Here is a 9361-nt window from a genome sequence, read left to right on the forward strand (position 1 = left end):
TGTATGTCCTCAAGGTGGTAAGCCAACTCCTCATCATTTCCAACATCGAAAAGTGGTAAGCGAACAAATCAGGAACCAATATGATAGAGAATAAAGTGGAGCCCCAACGATACCTGATGCGTTCATTGAATCGCCAATGAAAGATTCTGTAGTCTGGACAATATGCAGATGTTCTATGCAAGAGAAGGTTCAGAGCTTGGGCTCTTAACTTGAAGAGCCAAAGTGGAGGTGACGCGTCAGCCCCTCGTCTACCTTCACCTCGGCTCCTCCACCCACTTCTTTGTCATCATACTCAAGTTCTAGGGCAGCATCTTGAGCAGCCGCTAATGGCCATCACGCGCCACCTCGCGTCTGACTTATGAGTCGGCTGGATTCGCCTTTGCGCCCTAGGGTTGGAACTGCGCTTCATGAAACGCCTCTGTATGTCAGAACCTACTCGGCCACTCACCATCAACCAACTGCGAGCGTCATGTGCATGGTAACCATGGCTCCTGTGCTGGGTGAGGACTTGGGCATGAGCCAACAACGCCATCACAAGGATGGTGGCTAGCAAGTTATCGATCGAGCAACATGGCAGACTGGCTCGGGACTGTGCCAGGCAGGTAGCAATGATGATGGGACATTCAACTTGGATCACCTGCAGGAATCGTCCGGAGGACGCACCAAGTGCACGCCATGTTTGATGCGCTATTGTAATCCATGATCAATACCAAGTAAAGGGACTGGCTTGAAGAACTGGACATGGCAGAACTGGAATGGGGAGGGCTTTTTTGGCTCCGTGTGGGGCAGTCCCTTCATGCCACCCCGGCCATCATGGCGCGGCCGTCCGCGCTGTCCTTTTCCTGTGGCGAGACACGAGCACTAACTTCTGCTGCATCCATGTCCCAAAACTAAGAAAGAACGATGGATTCTACCTCCTCCATCTCATGATGGAGTTCACAACGGATCACCAAAAGCTTCGCATGACAAGCAGAAATTATGATCATATCCACGAGTGGGTAGAATCTCATGGAGAAGCGGATTATAAACTTATAGATGAGTTCTTTCGCATCCAGAGGGACATTGTGATGATCATCATGAAAGAAGTCGTCGATGAGAAGGGGATGTTCCACCACGGCCCTATATCGTGAGCTGACGTCTGAACTCGCATAGGCATGCAAAGTCAGGACCTCACGCCGTTCAAGAAGCTAGGGTCCATCCTCGATGATATGGAAGGATGGAACTTCTAGTGATTTTCGATGCCGATGATGATGATATGTGTCGGTTGAACTTGTATAGTTTCTGTAGCGATGAAACTTTGTGATGTCCACGGTCCCTGTCGAACTTGCATAACGCTACTTTGTTAGTTTGGGTACGATGACATGTGTACCTCTTGTTAATTAGTTTGTGTACGATGAAACTGCGTTCATTATTTTTATGTTTACTATATGTTGCATCTAGTTGCTAACCCTTTCTTTTTTGTGTTGCTCAAGTATATTTTGTAGCATATATGATTGTACATTCTCTTGATGAAGATGCATCTCTAACAGGTACCTAGATTCTTGATGGCGAAGAAACAGTGCTATGTCATGTACAAAGGGAAGGTTCTGGGAGTGTACGACGAATGATCTGAGTGTCAGGCGCAAGTGGAGGGGGTCTCGGGCGCCAGCCATAAAGGCTTCAAAAGTAGACAAGAAACAAAAGCTAGTTACTTGAGATTCACGCTAGCGCGACAGAGGACTCATAATCGCCGTCTCATGTACGACATAGTTCCGCTCTCACTCAAAGTGATAGCTCTTCTCGCGTATATCATTGTTTAGATGGATGACGATGTAGTTGCAAGTATTCGAGACTTGTATCGCTATTTTAGAGATGATGATTATGATGATGACATGATTTGATGAGACTATTTGTATGTATATGGTATGATTACATTTGTATGTGTATGATATGCTAGAGATTATTGTATAAAGCCCTAAAAAAATCTACAACACAAATTATGGACCTAAAATAATAATTCAGAAACTAATAACAGTAGCGTGGGGTATGGCTTTAGCAGCAACGATGTCTTAACAGTAGCGCTTTTTGCAGTAGGGCGCTATAGCTATTTGCAGCAGCCAGTGTTGCAGACGAACGCTACTGCTACCCCTAGATAGCAGTAGCCTGGGTCAAACCGTGCTACTGATAAGCGTTAGTTGTAGCGACGTATCAGTAGTGCGGCCACTCGCGCTACTGCTAAGCATTTGACCCACGCTACTGCTAGGATTTTCCCTAGTACTGATACTCAAGCATATCAACAAGCAACCATGTCTTTCAAAATATCAACACTAAAGCAAGTTAACCCTAGCCCATCATGCTCAATCTTGGATCCATTCATGAAACACACTCGCATATTAGCTACAACCAATGCTCAAGTATGATCATAGTGCCCTTAGTTGGTGCTTTTTAAGAGAAGATGGAGACTCAAGTAAAAAATAAAAATTGCATAAAGTAAATAGAAAGGACCTTCGCAGTGGGAAGTAGGGATTTGTAGAGGTGCCAGAGCTCAAAGCAAAAAATAGAGATAAAACATTTTTGGGTGACATGCTTTTCCTATGAACCAAAACGATCAAGTAGCTCCCAATACTTTTCATGCTAGATATTATAGGCGGTTCCTAAAAAGAAAATAATGTTTATTCCTTTTTCCACCATACTTTCACTTTCCATGGCTAATCGTATCCACGGGTGCCTTCCATACCAACACTTTCCAAGGAATTTATTATTTGACAACATAAAGTAAATTCATTTCTCATTTCGGGAGTGGGCATCCCTTTGCCGTACTCTCGTTCAATGGAAAGTGAATAAACACTCATCTTGAGAATAACGCATCTAGCATGGAAATATATCAGCCAACCCCCTACCGTTTCATGAGCGGTAGGAGCACACAAAAGAGAAATTTATTTTGAAAATTAGAGATGGCACATACAAATTTGCTTAGAACGGCAAAAGAATACCGCATATAGGTAGGTATAGTGGATTCAGGTGGCAAAAACTGGTTCAAAGGATTTTTGATGCACAAGTAGTGATCATACTTAGTGCAAATGAAGGCTAGCAAAAGATTGGCAAGCATCCAACCAAGAAACGAAAAATCTCAAAAGCGAGCATTAAGCATAACTAACACCGAATAATGCACCACAAGTAGGATTTAATTTCATTGCATAACTATTGACTTTCGTGCTTGCATAGAGAATCACAAACCTTAACACCAATATTGTTACTAAAGCATAATTACTCATCAACATGACTCGCGTATCACTATCACCATATCTCAAAACTGTTACAAGGAATCAAGTTTATTTGGTCCAATGATCTTCATGAAAGTTTTTATTATATCCCTCTTGAATATCTATCACTTTGGGACTAATTTCATATGTTGCTTTTGATAGCTCAAATAAAGCTAAGTGAAGAACATGAGCATAAAATTTTCTTCTCTCAAAATAATTTAAGTGAAGCAAGAGAGAATTTCTTAAAAAAAATTCTAACTCTCAAATAAATCCAAGTGAATCATGAGAGCATTTCTTCAAAAATAATAAAGCACACCGTGCTAAAAAATATATAAATGAAGCACTAGAGCAATTCCAAAGCTCAAAAAGATTTATGTACTTAGAATAAAAAGAAAAACAAGCAAAGACTCATATCATACAAGAGGCTCCAAGCAAAACTCATGATATGTGATGAATAAAAATATAGTTTCAAGTAAAATACCGATGGTTGTTAGAAGAAAGAGGGGATGCCACTCGGGGGCATCCCCAAGCTTAGTTGCTGGATACTTCTTGAATATTATCTTCGGGTGCCTCGGGCATCCCCAAGCTTAGCCTTTTGCTAATCCTTATTCCTTCATCCATCGCGATCACACCCAAAACTTGAAAACTTCCATCACACAAAACTCAACAAAACCTTTGAATCCGCTAGTATAAGAAAGCAAATCACTACTTTAAGTACTATTTCAAACCCATTCATATATTGTTATTGTATTGTATCTACCGTATTTTAACTTTTCCATGGAAAAAACTCTTCAAAGGAAACCATAGAATCATCAAAACAAGCACATAACACAATGAAAACAGTGTTTGTCAAAAATAGAATAGTTTGTAGTAATTAGGGAACTTTGTATACTTCTGTAACTCCAAAAAATCCAAAAAATTAGGACAACGTGGGAAATTTGTATATAAATCTCATGTACAAAATTCAGAGCAAAGGCATGTTTCTGTAATTTATGAAAATTATTTTTTTGAGCACAAAAGTTTCTCAATAAGACTGAATCAAATATCACCCAAATTATCCCAATGGCTTTGCTTGGCACAAACACCAATTCGAACCACAAAAACACATCTAAAAAGAGGCATAATTTGGTATTTTATTGAAAACAGCAAGAAAACCAAAAAGCAAAAAGATACAGGTTGGGTTGCCTCCCAACGAGCGCTATCGTTTTACGCCCCTAGCTAGGCATAATACGAAGGATCTAAGTGTTTTCATCTTTGTTTTCATTTCCCTTGGAGGTGTTTTTGTCGGGTGGTCTTGCAAAGACAACATAAAATACCTCATCCATAGAGACTTTACACTATCAAGTTGTTTATCATCATAACCCATTTGATTTCCGGCAACAGTCCAAGAATAATGTTTATGAACAACATTGAAAACTTGTTGGATTATGTCTAAACAAGGACTTCCTTTTTAAGATTTATATCGAAAAATTGATTATTTCCAAGCAAGTGTCTTAACATAGAATCACTATTATAGAGGATCTCATCTATCACTCTATCACCGTTTTTTCATGGTTCATACCATAAAAATCAAAGATTTCCCTAGCTTCCTGTATTATGTAGTTAAATTCACTCATAAGAACGTGGGTAGCCAACTTTTTAGCTTTGGGATTCTTTATAATAGGTGACTCATAAAACAAGCTTTGCAAGGTAGGATGGGTACGGATGAATCTATTTGCACGTTTTAGAACTAGTGCTGAAATAGCTTCTGCGTAAGATTTTGTTCTTTTCCCATGATATTCCCTTGCCCCAAATTCATGGATATGTTAAATTTCCTACACAGTTGAAAAATTCATGGATATGTTCTTTTCCCATGATATTCCCTTGCCCCAAAACGAAAGTTTTAGCATCTAGACTGCCAGATCGTCCAATTTTAGGAGTTAGGCCATCATCTGTTTCTGCCATGCCAAAGTCACTCATGGTGGAAAGTTCAAACAAATAAGGGATCTGACGAGAAACAGCGAATGAAAAAGAGGACAAATAAAACGGCAAATGTTTGTGAAGTGGGGGAGAGGAAAACGAGAGGCAACTGACAAATAATGTAAATTGCAAGGAGATGTGATAAGTGATTAGGAGCCTTGTAGATGTTGATGATGTCTCCCCGGCAATGGCGCCAGAAATTGGCGAGTTGTCGGGAGACTATCTTGACTTGATCCTCCCCGGCAAAAGCGCTAGAAATTCCTTTTGATGTCCGCTTGAACTACGTCGGTATTCCCCCAAAGAGGAAGGGATGATGCAGCACAGCAACGGTAGGTATTTCCATCAGTGATGAGACCAAGGTAATCGAACCAGTAGGAGAACCACGCAACACCACGTAAACAGCTCCTGCACACTAAGAATAAATACTTGCAACCCGACGTATTAAAGGGGTTGTCAATCCCTTTTGGGTAGCGGCGCCAGAAATTGGCACGTGGACGAGAGAAAGTTGTAATAATTTGATAGGTGTAAATAAAATAAAATAAAATTCAGCAAGGTATTTTTGGGTTTCTGGATTAATAGATCTGAAAATAAGAGCAAATAAAAATTGATCTTGAAGGAAAATATGATTAAGAAGAGACCCGGGGGCCGTAGAATTCACTAGTGTCTTCTCTCGAGAAAAATAGCATACGGTGGGTAAACAAATTACTGTTGGGCAATTGATAGAACTTCAAATAATCATGATGATATCCAGGCAATGATCATTATATAGGCATCACGTCCAAGATTAGTTGACCGACTCCTGCCCGCATCTAACTATTACTCCACACATCGACCGCTATCCAGCATGCATCTAGTGTATTAAGTTCATGGAGAAATGGAGTAATGCAATAAGAACGATGACATGATGTAGACAAGATCTATTTATGTAGAAATAGACCCCATCTTGTTATCCTTAATAGCAACGATATATACGTGTCGGTTCCCCTTCTGTCACTGGGATCAAGCACCATACGATCGAACCCATCACAAAGCACCTCTTCCCATGGCAAGAAAAATCGATCTAGTTGGCCCAACTAAACCAAAGATTCAAACAATAAATACGAGGCTATAATTAATCATGCATATAAGAGTTCAAAAGACTCAAATAACTTTCATGGATAAAAACATAGATCTGATCATAAACTCAAAGTTCATCGGATCCTAACGAACACACCGCAAAAAGAGTTACGTCAAATAGATCTCCAAGAGACCATTGTATTGAGGATGGAGAGAGAGGGAGGGAGGAAGAGAGAGAGGGAGAGAGGGAGAGAGAGAGAGAGAGAGAGAGAGAGAAAGCCATCTAGCTACTAACGACGGACCCGTAGGTCTACAATGAACTACTCGCGCATCATCGGAGAGGCACCAATGAGGATGATGAACCCCTCCGTGATGGTGTCTAGATTGGATCTAGTGGTTCTGGAACTTGCGGTGGCTGGAATTGATGTTCATCGACTCCCCTAGGGTTTCTGGAATATTGGGGTATTTATAGAGCAAAGTGACAGTGCGGGAGGAGGCCGAGGTGGGCACTAATGTCTACTACACAACCTTCTTCTTGTAGACGTTGTTGGGCCTGCAAGTGCACAGGTTTGTAGGACAATAGCAAATTTCCCTCAAGTGGATGGCCTAAGGTTTATCAATCCGTGGGAGGCGTAGGATGAAGATGGTCTCTCTGAAACAACCTTGCAACCAAATAACAAAGAGTCTCTTGTGTCCCCAACAACCCCAATACAATGGTAAATTGTATAGGTGCACTAGTTCGCCGAAGAGATGGTGATACAAGTGCAATACGGAAGGTAGATAAGAGTATTTGTAATCTGAAATTATAAAAACAGCAAGGTAACAAGTGGCAAAAGTGAGCATAAATGGTATTGCAATGATAGGAAACAAGGCATAGGGTTCATACTTTCACTAGTGCAAGTTCTCTCAACAATAATAACATAGATAGATCATATAACAATCCCTCAACATGCAACAAAGAGTCACTCCAAAGCCACTAATAGTGGAGAACAAACGAAGAGACTATGGTAGGGTACGAAACCACCTCAAAGCTATTCTTTCGGATCAATCTATTCAAGAGTTCATACTAGAATAACACCTTAAGACACATATCAACCAAAACCCTAATGTCACCTAGATACTCCATTGTCACCTCAAGTATCCTTGGGCATGATTATACGATATGCATCACACAATCTCAGATTCATCTATTCAACCAACACAAAGTACTACAAAGAGTGCCCCAAAGTTTCTACCAGAGAGTCAAGAACGTGTGCCAACCCCTATGCATAGGTTCATGGGCGGAACCCGCAAGTTGGCCACCAAAACATACATCAAGTGGCACATGATATCCCATTGTCACCACAGATAAGCACGGCAAGACATACATCAAGTGTTCTCATAAAAGGCTCAATCCGATAAGATAACTTCAAAGGGAAACCCAATTCATCACAAAAGAGTAGAGGGGGAGAAACATCATAAGATCCAACTACAATAGCAAAGCTCGGGATACATCAAGATCGTGCCACGGAGGGAACACGAGAGAGAACACGAGAGAGAGAGAGAGAGATCAAACACATAGCTACTGGTACATACCCTCAGCCCCGAGGGTGAACTACTCCCTCCTCGTCATGGAGAGCGCCGGGATGATGAAGATGGCCACCGGTGATGGATTCCCCCTCTGGCAGGGTGCCTAAACGAGCTCCTGAGAACTTTTTGGTGGCTACATAGGCTTGCGGTGGCGGAACTCACGATCTATCTTGATATTCGATGTTTTTAGGGTACGAGGGAATTTATAGGCGAAAGAATTCGGTCAGGAGGTTCTCGTGGGGCCCACGAGATAGGGGGGCGCGCCCAGTAGGGGGGGGGCGCGCCCTCCTATCTCGTGGCCTCCTCGAGGCTCTTCTGACGTGAACTCCAAGTCTCTTGGATGATATTCTTCCCAAAAATAACGCTGCCAAAGGTTTCATTCCGTTTGGACTCCGTTTGATATTCCTTTTATTCGAAATACTGAAACAGGCAATAAAACAACAATATGGGCTGGTCCTCCGGTTAATAGGTTAGTCCCAAAAGTAATATAAAAGTGTATAATAAAGCCCACAATCATTCAAAACAGATAATGTAATAGCATGGAACAATCAAAAATTATAGATACGTTGGAGACATATCAAGCATCCCCAAGCTTAATTCCTGCTCGTCCTCGAGTAGGTAAATGATAAAAATAGAATTTTTGATGTGGAATGCTACCTAGCATAATTCTCAATGTAGTTTTCTTTATTGTGGAATGAATGTTCAGATCCAAATGATTCAAAATAAAAGTTCATATTGATAAAAAGAAATAGTAATACTTCAAGCATACTAATCAAAGCAATAATGTCTTCTCAAAATAACATGGCAAAAGAAAGTTCATCCCTACAAAATCATATAGTTAGGCTATGCTTCATTTTCGTCACACAAAGATGTTCCCAACTTCTATAACCCCGATGACAAGCCAAGCAATTGTTTCATACTTAAATAATCTCAAACTTTTTCAACCTTCACGCAATACATGAGCGTGAGCCATGGATATAGCACTATGGTGAATAGAATATGATGATGGGGATTGTGTGGAGAAGACAAAAAAGGAGAAAGTCTCACATTGACGAGGATAATCAATGGGCTATGGAGATGCACATCAATTGATGTCAACATGAGGAGTAGGGATTGCCATGCAACGGATGCATTAGAGCTATAAATGAATGCTCAACAAAAGAAAACTAGTGGGTGTGCATCCAACTTGCTTGCTCACGAAGACCTAGGGCATTTGAGGAAGCCCATCGTATGAATATACAAGCCAAGTTGTATAATGAAAAATTCCCACAAGTATGAAAATACAACTTATGAGACGCACTATATGAAAAACATGGTGCTACGTTGAAGCACAAAATATGAGACTCACTACATGAAGAACAGGGTGCTACTTTGAAGCACAAGTGTGGAAAAAGATATAGTAACATACCCTTTTTATTTATTTTCTTTTTTTTTCTTTTTCTTTTCTTTTTTGGGCCTTTATTTTTTTTCATTTGGCATTTTTTCTTTTTTTTCTTTTTTTTCTTTTTGGGCAATGCTCTAATAATGATGATCAT

The sequence above is a fragment of the Triticum dicoccoides genome, chromosome 4A (assembly GCF_002162155.2).
Source record: "Triticum dicoccoides isolate Atlit2015 ecotype Zavitan chromosome 4A, WEW_v2.0, whole genome shotgun sequence".
Taxonomy (NCBI): domain Eukaryota; kingdom Viridiplantae; phylum Streptophyta; class Magnoliopsida; order Poales; family Poaceae; genus Triticum; species Triticum dicoccoides.